We start from the raw sequence: 16,396 nt of genomic DNA on the forward strand, positions 1-16,396 counted from the left end.
AGAGCTGTCTGCTTCATCTTGACCTTGGTTACGACCTTGCTGCTCTAAACTGAATTTATTTCATTAAATAAAAATAACTTATTTTAAAAATAATGCTATAGATTAACAACTTCAGTTTATTGTTAAATATCCCAGTTGCCTATTGATTGAAACCATCCTTCCCCCAGATGATTATAAAAGTCTGGATTTGCTATACTCTCAAATATGTTTTTGAATTATGAATTATTCATAGCCCTCAGACCTCATAATTGGAGTGGAATTAAGGCATCCTTGAAAATTCTTCGGTTTATCCAGTGAGCACCCTTGAAAGCTCTAGTTTATCAGTGAGTAACGGACCAGAAAGGTTTCACGTTTGGTCTCCAGTTTTTACTGCATTTGCTGATCTATAATTTGCCAGTGTACCAATGGGTTAGGAAGGAGAAAATTGTACAGGATTCATACTTGTGCTTGGTATCTCGCAATCCTTGTTGGAAGTGGACGTACATGACTGTTGAGTAATGACTGCGGTTGAATAGTCTGCTGACATTTGCACCACTCCCTCAGTACTGCTCTGAAATGTCAGCCTAGATTATGTGCTCAGGTTTCTGGAACCCATGATTTCCTGCCTGTTACTATAGAGCCAAGTCCAACACCTTTCTGTACTCTGAGTCTAAGCTTTTCATTTCCACACCTGGTAGAGCATTCCAAGTGCTGGTTGCTCTTTGTATTAAGTTCTTTTTGACATCTGGGACCGGAGGGCCACTAGAGCCAATGAGTTCCCCAATAGGAGTCAGCAGCTTCAGGGGAGGAGTGGAGGGAGTGAACATCTATAAATGTGCATATAACATTTTAATTACACTCGTGTCTACTTTTTCACTAATATTAGCCGATGGGAAAAATGTACCCTCTAGTGACAATTAAAGGGATTGCATTATTATAAAATCACTGTAAACAAGTTGCGGCATTCAGAGCCAGATTTTCATTTGTTCATTTTTTTTTTAACGCAAGAACTCTCCAGCTCCTAATGGCTGTAAAGTTTTGCTATGCTCAGTTTACATGCGTTTTACACACCCCACTGCTGAAGAAACTTGGGTTATTCAGCCTTGGAAGATGGTGAATAAGAGGGGATCTTTATTGAAAAGTTTTTAAATGGCAGAGGTAAGGTAATGTTAAGACAATACTCTCGACCAAGGGGGGGGGAATAGGCTAAAACTGGTGAAAGGACAATTTAGGACCGATGTCAACAAGAACTTCTTGACACAAAGAGTGATCAACACTTGGAAAGTTCTTCCAGGTAGAGTAGTGGAAATGAAAAGCTTAGATTGATTCACGGTACAGTTAAATGTGTTCGCCTTGGCTCAGTGGTAACACTCATGCCTCTGAGTCAGAAGGTTGTGGGTTTAAGCTCTACCCCGGAAACTTAAATGGAGAAAGATTGCCAAGTGCTGCAGTACAGCGGGACCTGGGGGTACTTGTGCAAGAAACACAAAAGGATAGTATGCAGGTACAGCAAGTGATCAGGAAGGCCAATGGTATCTTGGCCTTTATTGCGAAGGGGATGGAGTATAAAAGCAGGGAAGTCTTGCTACAGCTATACAAGATATTGGTGAGGCCTCATATTTACGAAAGAATATACTTACTTTGGAGGCAGTTCAGAGAAGGTTCACTAGGTTGGTTCCGGGGATGAGGGGTTGACTTATGAGGAAAGGTTGAGTAGGTTGGGCCTCTACTCGTTGGAATTCAGAAGAATGAGAAGTGATCTTATCGAAACATATAAGATTATGAGGGGGCTTGACAAGGTGGATGTAGAGAGGATGTTTCCACTGATGGGGAGACTAGAACTAGAGGACATGATCTTAGAATAAGGAGCCGCCCATTTAAAACTGAGATGAGGAGAAATTTCTTCTCTCAGGGTTGTAAATCTGTGGAATTCACTGCCTTAGAGAGCTGTGAAGCTGGGACATTGAATAAATTTAAGACAGAAATAGACAGTTTCTTAAACAATAGGGGTTAAACGGTTATGGGGAGCGGGCGGGGAAGTGGAGCTGAGTCCATGATCAGATCAGCTATGATATTGAATGGCGGAGCAGGCTCGAGGGGCCGTATGGCCTACTCCTGTTCCTATTTCTTATGTTCTTATGTTCTTAAGCACGTAATCTAGGCTGAAATGTCAGTGCAGTACTGAGGGAGTTTTGTCTGATTGAGATCCCGACTTTCAGATGAGATGTTAAATTGCTTCATCTACCTGTTCAGGTGGATATAAAAGATCCCATGACCCTATAGGAGCAGGAGATGTCTCTGGGTGTCCTGGCTAACATTTGTCCCTCAACCAACACTTAAAAACAATATTATCTGGTCACTTATCTCATTGCTGTTTATGGAACCTTGCTGTGTGCAGATCAGCTGCTTTATTCACCTACATTAAAACAAATGACCACAATTCATTGACCGTGAAAAACTTTGGTATGTGAAAGAACATACGAACATAAGCAATCGGGACAGGAGTAGGCCTTTCAGCCCCTTGAGCCTGCTCCGCCATTCAATAAGATCATGGCTGATCTTCGACCTCAACTCCACTTTCCTATCCCCATATCCCTTGATTCCCTTAACATCCAAAAATCTATCGATCTCTGCCTTGAATATACTTAACAACTGAACCCCTATAGCCCTCTGAGATAGAGAATTCCAAAGATTCGCCACCCTCTGAGTCAAGAATTCTTCTTATCTCAGTCCTAAATGGCTGACCCCTTATTCTGAGACTGTGACCCCTGGTTTTAGACTCCCCAGCCAAGCACAACATCCTCCCTGCAATCTACTCTGTCGAACCCTGTAAGAATTTTGTATGTTTCAATATCACCCCTCCTTCCAAACTCTAGAGAATATAGGCCTAGTCTACTCAATCTCTTCTCATAAGACAATCTATTCCCGCCCCCTCCCAATCCCAGGGATCAGTCTGGTGAACCTTTGTTGCGCTCCCTCCACTGCAAGTATATCCTTCCTTTTGGTAAGGAGACCAAAACTGTACAAAATGCTTCAGGTGTGGTCTCACCAGGGCCGTATATAATTGCAGAATAATTTTGCCACTGGACCAAGACCTAGCTCTGTCAAGCCCGTGTGGTGGTTGGTGTGCAATGGTGACCACACGTTTATAAAAAGAAAAAATCCATGTCCAGGCATCTTCCACCCTTCAACATATAGTTCGGGACCTGGAATATTAGGTAATTCATTGAAATACCTGTGTACTCATCCTTTTTTGGAGTGGAAGCAAGTCATCCTTGATATGAGGGACCACCTAAGAAGAATATAAATTGCAGTAAGAAATCTGTTCTCTTGTACTCAAAGGTGGTACAAAAATGCAAGTTTTTCTTTAAATGTTGCGATAGGAATGTGAGTTTGTTTTCCATTCTGGATGAATTAGCTTAGGTGGGCTGACTTGTCTTCCTTATCAGTAGTTATGTGAAGTGGCAATATGGCTGCTCAGGAAGTGTGAAATGATACATTATTACTGGTTTGTCAGAAATAGATATATTTCTTTCATGCTACTGAATTTGTACAAGAATCATCCACAACAAAATTACATGCACCCACCATTTTAAATTGCATCTGTTAAATCCTATAAAGAAGGAGCAATTGATCCTTTAGTTACAAAAAGAGCAAAATATGGTCCTGGGAGTTCAACTGAACACTGATGCAATAGCCTACCTTCAGTGTTGATACTAAACTAAACCAAAAAACAAAACACTGTGGATGCTGGAAATCTGAAATAGAAACAGAAAATGCTGGCAAACACTCAGCACATCAGTCAGCATCTGTGAAGAGAGAAACAGTTAACGTTTAAGGTCGATGACCTTTTATCAACAGGGCCAATTTCAGTGCTCCGTTTGAGGAAGTGGGTCCCTTGGCCGATTTCACTCTGGTTTTGCGGATTGACGTGTGCCATTTCTTGAGCTTGGTTGGGGTGAGGGAGAGGCTTTGATCTTTTCAACTGATCTTGAATAGAATCCACTATTTAAATCACAATGAGCTTTCCTCTCCAGTCCTTTTCCTCCTCTCTCTTTCTTCAAAGAGGAAACCCATTTATCATTATGGCGATTACAAATAATTTGGACTAATGTTCTTTCCATTTCCTGCTTTTCACCAAAAAAATAATATTGTGGAAAGGTGATTGGGCCTCTGATCCACCACAATCGTAAAGGCAATCGATTGATGTATTACCAAGGAGGAAGAGTGGGATTTATGTACATCTAGTCCACATTACTTGCACATGGACTGAACAGATTAATGCTGGTGCTTGTGATCTTTCACAAGGTCCCATCGCTAAAGAGGTGTGTGTGCCAGGAGCTCAAAGACTGAATGCCAAAATATGATTTTCACAAAATGACATTACTTAGCTCACAATTGTTACCTGTGGGTACTTGAAGTTCATACTACAGAGCAGCAACTGAGTTGAATTAATAGCAATCTAACCAGAAGTGCACTATATTAAAATCTCAAACTTCAGCTCTTTAAGGCCAGTGCTTGTGCAAGCAGCTAAACTAATTGCAGAGCTTCTATAGCCTTGTATCCCTTATTTGAATATTAGGAAATTATTGCCGTCTCAACTTTGGCTTGGTACATTTGCTGGTCTCGGCCTTAATGAATTAATCACGGTGAGCCTATTGGCTCATGTTCGGGGTGAGGATGGGGGAGATGAAGAATGGGAAACTGTGGGTGTCATTAACCTTTAAAGAGTTTAAAGTGATGTAGCCATGTAAAGAAGGAGGTAAAAATGGCTACAGCCTCTCAGATGGCTGTATGAGCAAGGGAAAAAAAATCGGCTTGAAAAATAAATCTGGAGACAGGAAATGTATTCTGTGGCAAAGTGATGAAGTGGGGCAGCACTTGGTTTCAGCCCTCCCCCCCCCCCCCCCCGATCCCCCCCCATGTAATGGCTGAGATTTTGAAGGTGCTGCTGCATTAGGTGGGTGCAAGGTTGCCTTATTTCACTGTCCAGGACACCCTTCCAAGTGGCAGCAATGTTGTCTATGTGGCAGAAAGCAGCAGCCAAATCAGTGCTGTGTATAGTGCATAGGGCAACCATGACATACATTGTTAAGTATCGAATAACTCCACGAGGCTAAGTACGGTGAGCTAGTTCAGGCATGACCTTACTCCAGTTTATTTACTCTCAAAGTGAGGATTCAACATGGCTGCCAACATTATATACCTGGCTTGCACATGTCTGCCAATGACCATTCGGACTCTGACAGCCTAAAGTCCTTGGTACATGTTGTATTTACAAGTTGAGACGGTCCGGGGCCTTCCGCTCACGGTTGATCTTCTCAATTTGAATCCAAACTTGGGTGAGTTAGTAGGACCATGAGGAGCAGTTGGTCTGACAGGATTGTCTGGGATGATAGTTTTGTCTTTGTGAATGAGACAAGGGTCAACTGATGGTTGGATATGTGTTGGTCGATGATGTCATCTTCAATTTGTTCTGGGTTGTCTCTGAATCGCAATTTGGTTTGGTCAATGTGTCTCTTGCATGTTTGGCCATTTAACAGTTTGACTACAAACACCCTGTTCCCCTCCTTGGCCAAAACCATGCCAGCAACCCATTTTGGACCATGACTATAATTCAGGACAAACACAGGGTCATGAATAGCAATGTCACGTAATACAGCCGCGCGATCATGGTACCATTGCTGCCGTTGGCTTCTGGTTTCGACATTGTTGTGTATAGAAGAACTCCACGAGGCTGAGTACTGTGAGCTAAACTTAGTGTGACCTTAGTCGTCTTTATTACAACTCCAGAGTGCCTAAACAACATGGCAGCCAACCTTTTATACTGGCCCTGCCCGTGTGTGCAGGTGACCATTAGGACTCCAACGGTCGTGCCCTCTGGTGGCAAGTATTACGTAGTTACATACATAACAGACATGATCATTGAGATCCGGGTGTACAAGGGAGAGCCTGTTTTTGACCCCGGTGAGCGAGTGGGGTCTCTTCCGGTAACTGAACAGAATGCGAGACAAGCGAGTCTGTAGGGAGCCGTGAGTCATGCGTTTTAGGCTCTGCCTAATGGTTTGGACCGTTAGACGTGGGTTTGAAAGGGGCAGACCTGACCTGCTTGATGCCATTACGGGTCATAAACTCATGGAACTCCGAACTGGTGAAACACGGTCCAATGTCACTGACTAAGACGTCGGGCAGGCCATGGGTGGCGAACATGGCCCGGAGGCTTTCAATAATGGCTGTGGACGTACTGAATGACATGATTACGCATTCAATCCATTTGGCGTAAGCGTCCACTATCACTAAAAACATTTTTCCGAGAAAGGGTCCGGCAAAGTCCTTGACCACGGTTTGGATGGCCATGACCACAAACTCAGCGGAGCCTCCACAGGTGCGTTACTCAGTTGCATGCAAGTGTTGCACTGATGCACGCATGACTCCAAGTCCGAGTCAATGCCGGGCCACCAAACGTGAGACCTGGCAATGGCCTTCATCATGACAATGTCTGGGTGGGTACTGTGTAAATCTCGCCCAAAAGTTTCCTTGCCTTTTTTTGGCATAGCAACATGATTACCCCATAACAGACAATCACACTGAATAGACAATTCATCTTTGCGGCGGCTATAAGGCTTAATTTCATCCTGCATTTCCCTGGGAATGGCAGACCAATTTCCATTTAGGACACACCTTTTTACGCATGACAGTACAGGATCCTGGCTAGTCCAGGTCCTAATTTGGCAAGCCGTGACGGGTGACCCATTGCACTCGAAGGCATCCATGACCAGCAGCAAGTCTGTGGTCTGCGGCATTTCCACCCCGGTTGTGGGCAATGGTAGCCGGCTAAGCGCATCAGCACAGTTTTCAGTGCCTGGGCTATGGCGGATGACATAATCATAAGCGGATAATATCAGTGCCCATCTTTGGATGCGGGTCGAGGCATTGGTGTTTATACCTTTGCTCTCAGAAAACAATGAAATGAGTGGCTTGTGGTCTGTTTCAAGCTCAAACTGAAGCCCAAACAGGTATTGGAGCATTTTCCTAACCCCATATACGCATGCTAAAGCTTCTTTCTCCACCATACTATAGGCTCTTTCAGCCTTAGACAGACTTCTGGATGCGTATGCAACTGGTTGGAGTTTGCCTGATACATTGGCTTGCTGGAGCACACAACCGACCCCATATGATGAGGCGTCGCAGGCCAGCACTATCCGCTTACATGGGTCATAGTGTACCAGTAATTTATTGGAACATAACAGGTTCCTGGCCTTAAAGGCTCTGTCTTGATTTGCCCCAAACCCAGTCGTTACCCTTTCTCAGCAACATGTGCAAGGGCTCTAGCAATGTGCTTAAACTAGGTAGAAAGTTACCGAAATAGTTGAGAAGACCCAGGAACGAACGCAGCTCCGTCACACTCTGGGGTCTGGGTGCATTCTTGATGGCCTCTGTCTTCAAGTCTGTAGGCCTGATGCCGTCTACTGCAATCTTTTTCCCCAGGAATTCAACTTCTGGTGCCATGAAAATGCACTTGGAGCGTTTTAGCCTGAGTCCCACTCTGTCCAGACGACGTAGAACCTCTTCCAGGTTGTGCAGATGTTCAGTGGCGTCGCGACCGGTGATCAGGATGTCATCTTGGAACACGACAGTTCTTGGGATGGACTTCAGGAAACTCTCCATGTTTCTCTGAAATATAGCTGCTGCCGAGCGAATTCCGAAAGGGCATCTGTGGTAATATAAACAGACCTTTGTGCATGTTGATGCACGTCAGTTTTTTTTCGAAGATTCAACCAGCTCCTGTGTCATGTAAGCGGAGGTCAGGTCCAATTTGGTGAATGACTCCCCCACCCCCCCACCCTGCTAGCGTGGCAAACAGGTAGTCAGCCTTGGGTAACGGGTACTGATCCTGTATCGAGACTCAGTTGATCGTTACCTTGTAGTCGCCGCAGATCCTGACCTTGCCATCACTTTTCAACACCGGGATAATTGGCCTGGCCCATTCGCTGAACTCGACTAGTAATATGATTCCTTCCCATTGAAGTCTGTCCAGTTCGATCTCGGCCTTCTCCCTCATCATGTACGGGACCACCCGAACCTTGTGACGGAAGGGTCTTGCATCCGGGCCTAGGTGGATCTGCACCTTGGCTCTCGTGAAGTTGCCGATGCCTGGTTCAAACAATGAGGGAAAACTTGTTCAGCACTCGAACACCACTGACGATAAGGCATTAATATCGTTCCAGTTCCATTTAATTTTCTGAAGCCAACTCCTGCCGAACAACGTTGGGCCATTGCCTGAAACCATCCACAACAGGTCCATCATACGACACTTTTACTGCCACGCTGCCAATGACTGGTATGAGCTCCTTGGTGTAGGTACGCAGCTTCGCATTGATTGGGCTCAGTTTGGGTCTTTTTGCCTTGGTGTCCCACTGCTTTTCGAAAGCCCTCTGGCTCATTATTGACTGACTCGCACCCGTGTCCAATTCCATGGATACTGGAACCCCATTTAATTTAACTTCCAGCATTAGCGGAGGACTTTTGGTAAAAGAATGTACCCCATATACTACTACATCCTGTACCTTGGGTTGAGTTGCCTGTGCCACTTGATCCACACTGGATCGATCATCCTCAGCCACGTGGTATGTCGCAGCATGCTTGCTCAGTTGCAGACACATTCGCTGAAGGTGCCCCATTGTTCACAGCCTTTGCACACGTATTGCTTGAATCGGTATTGATGGGCCCGATGTTAGCCGCCGCAACGCCAACAAGGCGAGATTTGATTCATCCCCGATGGCGGACTTTGAGCAGTTACAGGTCATACAAACGTGAACGAGTAGACCCTGCCATGTGCAGCTCTGCCTGCCGACGATATTTTATGCACAGTACTTGCCGGTGAGTTTCGATGCTGGGAAGATATATTTAGAGTTTTCGTCTGTGGACATGTATGCCTGGCCGATTGTGATGGCCCTGATCAGGTCTAGAGAGTCAGCAGCCAGCAGCTTTTGAAGGATGACCTCGTGGCCAATGCCAAGCACGAAAAAGTCCCGCAGCATTTCCTCCGATGCAGCTCCGAAGTCGCACGGCCCAGCGAGACGTCTCAGGTCGGTGACAAATTCCACCACGTCCTGGCCCACGGAGCGATTGTGCATATAGAAACGATACCTCGCCATGATGATGCTTTCCGTCAGTTTAAAGTAGTTCCGAACCAGCGTACACAATTCATTGTAAGTCTTATCCATTGGTCGAGTCGGTGAGAGTAGATTCTTGATAAGGCCATAAATTTTTGACCCACAAACGGTGAGGAGAATCGCCCTGCGCATAATTGCGTTATCGGTTCCTTCCAATCCGTTGGCTATGAAGTACAGGTTGAGGCGATCAGTGAAATCCTCCCAGTCTTCCACTTCCACGAATCTCTCCCAAATTCTAACAGACATGGTTGCGTGAAAGTTCGTATTTTTAACTCGTCGCCAGTTGTTAAGTATCGAATAACTCCACGAAGCTAAGTACAGTGAGCTAGTTCAGGCATGACCTTACTCCTGTTTATTTATTCTCAAAGTGAGGATTCAACATGGCTGCCAACATTATATACCTGGCTTGCACGTGTCTGCCAGTGACCATTAGGTCTCTGACAGTCGCAACCTCCGGGGTTTTTAATGGGTACTTATGCATTGTGTTTCTGCATTCAGCTCTGGAATTTCAATCCCCGCCCGGCCAAGAAAAAATCTCTCCGCTTCTCTACCACTCTCCCACACTCTCCTCCTTTTAAGATGCTCCTTTAAAATCTATTTCTTTGACCAAGCTTTTGTTCATCTGTCCTAATCTTTTCATGCAGCTTGTTGTCAAATCTTTGCCTGATAACGCTCCTGTGAAGCGCCTTGGGATCTTTTACTAGGTTAAAGGTGCTGCATAAATTCAAGTTGTTGGCTACCTCCATACCTCGGTTTGGCACAGGTGCCAGTTGAATGTGGTTGCAAACTGCATTAATCATGACCAAAGTAATTTCATCAAGTTACACTTTTTAATTTAATTTTGTTTTAATCTACTTCCCATTTACAAATGATAAATTCAACTGCTGCAGTTGTTTCTGGTTGGATGGTCCATGTCCTACCAACTTTGTGTTTTTAAAAAAAAATATATATATTATTTGTTATTACTTCCAGGCTAGTGGTTGGGGAAGTGCTGGGGTTCATTTATTTGGGAGGTGACCTTTATACATTGAAAGGGTGTGTTTACTTTGATGTGGCACAGTCTGTACTGGAGAACTTGCCAGAGCAAGGTTGGGGATCAAAGTTATACCAGCAGTGAGGGAAGGACATGGAATTATCCCACCTTAACAAATACCAGTTTAATCAGTGGCGTTCTGTTACGCACAGGGACCATGCTTCAGCCTTTGTGCCCCTGCCCTTTGACAGTCTTGTCCAAACCTTTTTGCCTTGCTACTTTCTTCTGACTTCACAAACCTTCAGAAAAACCCTTCCATTTTATGTTCCAATCTTCTTCCCTTCCTTACCTCTCCCTCATCCCCCAACGCCTCGCCCCCCCCCCACCACCACCACCCCTTTCATTTCCTACTCTGTGTCTACTCTCTCTGCCTTGCTAAGCACTCAATATATTTTCTTTTACGAGGAGCACTATATAAGGGCAAGGTGTAGGTGTTGAAATGAATGATTCTGTAATTCTATACTTGGCTTTTTGGCAAAGCTTATTTTTGTTCCAGTATCACTTGCTTTAGTTCAGCAACTATTGTTTTTTTTTCAACACTGAGCCTTTTGCGCCTGAAGGCCTTGTTAACCGTTTCAGGTTTATGTGGTGTTGGTTGTTGCCATTGTCCTGAGCTGTTCTCATGTGTATTTCTTTGTATTGACCGTGTTAGACAGATGATGGAAGCTTATAGTCCTTTTTAACAATGAAGGCCACTGAATATATTGCAGCATTAATTGTGGCTCAGTCTGCAGCTCTTGTTTTTGCTGTAGCTAAACGTGTGATTATTTGAGCTGCCGAGACGTTGTGCATAGTTTGCGGTGTTCTTCTTGGAAGTAGGAATTTTCAAACTAATGATATTGAAGTATTTTTTTTTAATCTACCCAACAGCAAATTGCAACCTGCATTAATACATCAGTTATTGTTGTATGATTTCAAAAGACATTGTCCTGAAACTGCCATGCACTTTAATGTCTTGCATGTGATGAAAGCGTTCATTAATTGTGGTAGTTCATATAAATAAACCCTGTTGGAAAAAATGTAAAACAGGAAGCAAAATGCTGGAATGTTGGAAATCTGAAATTAAAAACGGGAAATGCTGGAAACACTCAGCAGGTCAGGAAGTATCAGTGGGGAGATAGGTTTAACTCTTCAAGTTGGTGACCTTTTGTCTGAATTGGGCGATGTGACAGGTGGTCGGATGGTTAGTTTATAAGGAAGAACATAGCCAGGGAAAACAACGCTTGGGATCGGGATCTCTGGTGGGTATGTGGCCATGAGGCAGTCTGCACCCCTGGGGTCACTGTCTTTTCTGACCACCATACTGGAGTTTCTGCACTGTGCCAGATTTTCCATTCTCCCCTTCCCCCTCTGCTATTCCACAGTAACTCTTTACACATCTTTCGGGACTCGGGTACATCTTTTATTTTGCTCATTATTACCTCCTTTTATCTTGCACCATTATCACTTCCATCATGTAATCATCTCCTGCCCTCCACCTAGTCAGATCATTCTGTTCTTCCCTCTGGACCACCTTGTAAATTGTTGAAAATATAATTGTTATAAAAGAAGAAAAATTAGTTTGTGTGGCTAGTTTGCCATGCAGCTATTTTGCTAATGCTCACGTTCATCTTTCTAGTTTCAACTTCTTTCATTTCTTTTTGTACATTTAAAGTTTGCAGAACTTTTTTGTCAACTTTCATAGCCTTCAACATTGGAAGTAAAATCAAAGATGCAGAGAGTCAGGTTAATAATTTTTTTTTGTGTGTCTGCTCATGCTCATTAAGGTGAGCATGCCAGTGCTGTGGGATGGAACATTGTTTCGTTTGCTTCCAATATCAGCTTCGAGCACTTCCTGATATAAAGTGCTCAAGTGTGTCCAATATGCCAATGTGTGGAATGGGCTTCAGGCCTCCCAAATTCAATTCACACAGGATCCTCGTGACCATCCGAGATGGAGACCTTAATCCTATTAGTCTGGGCTGGATTTGAGCCTAGATCTCGGAAATGGAAAATTGGTGGTAAATGCTGACTTATTGGGAATGTTGCTATTTGAAAAGTTTTAATTTAAAGAGCCTTTCTCATCTACGATGAGGTGAGTGGTTTAGTAAGTTGGTCATAATTCTTGTGCTGTGAAGCTGCCTTGACCCATGATTGCTTTGAAGTGGACTGAATGATTCCACTTTAAGGCTATTATTGGCTGCATAGTGAAAGCTTCTACAATTTTAGGGACTAACTTAAATATCTCAAACTAATGAGGTTGGCTCATGACAAAGGTGGTGATGTCATGACAGGAATTTATTATGCTGTAAACTATCTTGAAAGATGGTTTTAAAGGGCACTTGTATTTATCTGAATTGCACATAAGTGTATAAGTAACTACTTTTGTAAACATTCGTGCCTCTAACTCCTCTCCTGACCATGAATGAAGGACTGTGAGCTCTAGACAGCACATGTGCCATTCCTGTCACTTGTCATACAGAGAGAGACTGCCTCACAAAAGCTTCCAGGTTGCCTCTGACCAGGAACAAAACGAGAGAGAGAGCGAGAGAGACTCCCGCCTGAAGCCATCAGGAATGATGTCAGAAAAGTAAGCTGGAAATCTGAAATAAAAGCAGAGAATCCTGGAAAACGCTCAGCAAGTCGGGCAGCAGAGTTAACCTTTCAGGTCGATGACCTTTCAGAACTGATGTCACTGTCGGCGTGGGGGAGTCAAAGTTTGTGGGGGTGAGACCTCACGGGGACCTATAGAAATGGTCCCGAACAAAGTAAGTACAGTTTTAGGGATGGGGTCGGAAAGTCTACGATTCCAGGGGAGTGGTGAGAAGAGGGCAAAGGTGGCCCAAGGTGGTGGTATGGCACGAGAAGGAGTACTCCTGCTCCTCCTGGCTCACAAGAAATCTATATTTAAAATAAAAGTTAAAAAACCTCTCAAACCTTGGCCTCCTGTGGTCAGGAACAAGGCTGTCGCCATCTTTTGAGATGGGTTCAGGACTGTGTGGGCCTCAGTTAGGCTGGTGGTTAAAATGGTGTCATTGGGACACAATTTTGCCTTTGAAATTAGGTCCCAGCTCCTCTGGGTTGGATGGGCTTCCTGTGCCCTGAAGTCGGGCAAGTTAAAATGGTTTGGGCGGGGAAAGCTTTGTGAGCATGGCACAAACCCCCTGCCCACACAGTTCCAACCAGGGCAACTGGGTTAAAATCAACTCCTTTGAGTTTAATGTTTCACACATGAATATTAATCCAGTAAATTCGCAGATAACAGTAAATGATTTTATTTGTTGTACAGCAGCAATTATTAGGTATTAAAATACCTGAATTTTTAAAGTGGGAGCTTAAAATAGAAGGATTCTAATTGAGGTCTGATAGCATACTCTATATTGCAGTTTATGTTACGGCATGTATATTTTAAGATGTCTTAGCATTCTTTTTGTGAAACTTCTGCATATTAAATTTGGCAAGCTTTAAGATAAAGTAAATATGCATTAGAACAGTATCTTAAAGCCTGCTAATATTTGAAGGCTATGTTTCCCTTTGAAATGTTTTTGAGATCTCTGTGTAATCCTATGGCTACTATTTTTTCAAGGAAAAAGCTCTTTATAAACATCAGTGACATTTTTATTTAAGACTCTGATTTATTTAAGTTTTTCTGAATTGTGTCTCTAATGAATGCACCCATTTGTCGAGTCTTGATCTAAGGCACTGCAATACTGGTGAAGTGTACTCCAGATGGCAGCAGTCATCTTCATAGAGCCGTATGCAACTGAATCCTCCTGCACGCTTGTCTCCTGTGTAGTACTCGCTGTCCTATTAGTTGTCACATGAATTGTTTTGTCAGGCTGCAGCTCCAGTCTCTCCCCTCGCACTGGTAACTGATGCGCTACATCCACTTTCAGGAGCCATCCTAGAAGGTTGTATGGGACCCATGCTTGATAACATTGATAACGTGGACAGGCTTGACTTTCATTCAGTAATGACGACTCTGACGCTGTTTTTTGTGGAATGGCTTCGTCGTACAGCCAAGAGTCACAACACAATTATGCGTTCAGCACATGAGCAAGCAAGACCCGGTCCCCTCAGCATTGTACGGATCAAATGCCATTAATCTATTGGCTTTGTACCATGTGCGGGTCCAGACCAAGTATTGGCCTGGACATGCTGCACAATAAAATCTCCGTTTGGAAATGGTTAGACACTACCCTCTTTCTCGGCCTCATTCAGAGAATCATTCATTCAGCAAATTGGTGCAAATTTTGAGTGGGACAAGGAAGTACACCTCACCAGCCTCTTGGCAGTGACAGCTCCTGGATGCATTTCTCTCTCTCTCTCTCTCTCTCTCTCTCTGCAATCCTCACCCAAGGATGTCGTCGGCCTAATGGTTTTTCAGTGAAGCGGCCTTTTCATTAGCTGCAAGGCGTGAGTGTGTTACTGGTACACAAACAGAGCCTAGTCTCTCAGCAGTCGTTGCACCTACACGATTACATGGGGTTTGACCAACCCATTAAACAAATGGGTCAGGCTGTAAATATGTAGGAAGGGATATCTTTTCATGCCAATTGCCCCAGTAAAGTGGGCATCCACTCTTTCACGACCTATTTAAGTGTGATATATTCTATAATAATCCCAGAATCCTGCACTTTTTGCTCGTAATGAAGTTTTATATTGAAAAATCATTTTTAGGTTTGGTAAACTTGATAAATGTGTTTTTTTTTTAAACACAAACATCATGGCAATTGCTTCTTTTCATTGCCTGTTTCCGTCCTTTGTAAATGGCATGTGATATCGTATTCATTTAACAGATGTCTTGTGCCTTGTTATTGCTCTGAGAATTTGAATATTTTTAAATAACATCTGATTAGTTGTGCCTGGACTTTAATTCAATGGTTAGACACTGTGGATCGGTTGCCTGTGTCCGAACTCGCACCAAGTCCTGCTCACTGACCTACATTGGCTCCCGGTTAAGCAATGCCTCGATTTCAATCTCCTCCAGCCCCCACCTCCCTCCCAGAGATGTCTGCGCTCCGCTAATTCTGCCCTCTTGAGCATCCCTGATTATAATCGCTCAACCATTGGTGGCGTGCCTTCTGTTGCTGAGGTCCAAAGCTCTGGAACTCCCTGCCTAAACCTCTCCGCCTCTCTACCTCTCTTTCCTCTTTCAAGACGCTCCTTAAAACCTACCTCTTTGACCAAGCCTGCCCTAATTTCCCATTTTGCGCTCAGTGGCAATTTAAAAAATCTCATAATACTCTTGTGAAGAACCTTGAGATGTTTCACTACATTAAAGGCGCTATATAAATACAAGTTGTTGTTGATCAAATGAGACAATATTGACAGCTGTGCAGCATATGTATTCATCTATATTAACCGTCACTTTATATTAGACAATCTGAAGTAGGGCCCAATGTGTCAACTGAAAGCTAACTGTCGAATCATGACAAAAGGGCAAATGGGTTTTGAAGGCACGTTTAAGCTTAAAATGACGGAGTTTTCCCCAAGTGAGTAAAAGCTGCATGTAACATGGTCAGAGAGCCCCAGAAGGTTAGCGATTCGAAGCCTGGTCTGTGCTTAGTTAGCTGATCTCCGCCAGGATGGCGGTAGTTGTGCTTCAATTGGTTTCAGTGCCCTAGGTTAAGGAGGGGGGCTATCAGCCAGGGTTCGGCACCTGATTGCTATCTAATGGCCCACTGCTGGGAAGTGTTGAATATGGAGCATGTTTAAACAATCTGCTGAGACTCACTAAGCTCATGCATGAAGAATTGTCATTTGCACAAGGTACTGGAGTCCACGGAACTATGCCCAACAGAAGCCAGTGCCTTTAGGAGCGTTGAGGAGGTGGGGGGAAAAAAGAAAAGCTGACCATTTTTTGTCAAAAGTTTCAGCAGCTGTAACCGTTTAGGCAGAACTGCGTGGAGGGGGGAATTAATACAGTACAGGTACTACAATTGGTATTGTGAATGTTCTGGGATTTTCACAACTCTATGAAAGCTGATCACAGCAGTAATGCTGATTACTCAGTCGTCTAATAAACCAGCAACTTTTGTGTGGAAAGCTTGACTGGAACTCAGCTGTAACTGAAATGTGTCGGAGCAGACCATTCAGAATGACAGGCTGTTTGGTGTACTTTATGTGATTAAACATATAAAGTGCCGCTGGGAAAATTACAGACAAAAGCTTTTTTCCATAAAGTATTGTCACTGCAGGTCACGGGTCGATCATGTGTCAGTTCACT

The 16,396-nt window shown here is 43.9% G+C and overlaps 1 protein-coding gene across 1 annotated transcript in view; it reads left to right on the forward strand.

Annotated features, from left to right (window-relative positions):
• Positions 1-16,396, forward strand: part of fmn2b (formin 2b) — a 596,705-nt gene that overhangs the window by 338,112 nt on the left and 242,197 nt on the right. The gene's annotated exons all lie outside the window — the stretch shown is intronic.

The sequence above is a fragment of the Pristiophorus japonicus genome, chromosome 9, assembly GCF_044704955.1.
Source record: "Pristiophorus japonicus isolate sPriJap1 chromosome 9, sPriJap1.hap1, whole genome shotgun sequence".
NCBI lineage: Eukaryota > Metazoa > Chordata > Chondrichthyes > Pristiophoridae > Pristiophorus > Pristiophorus japonicus.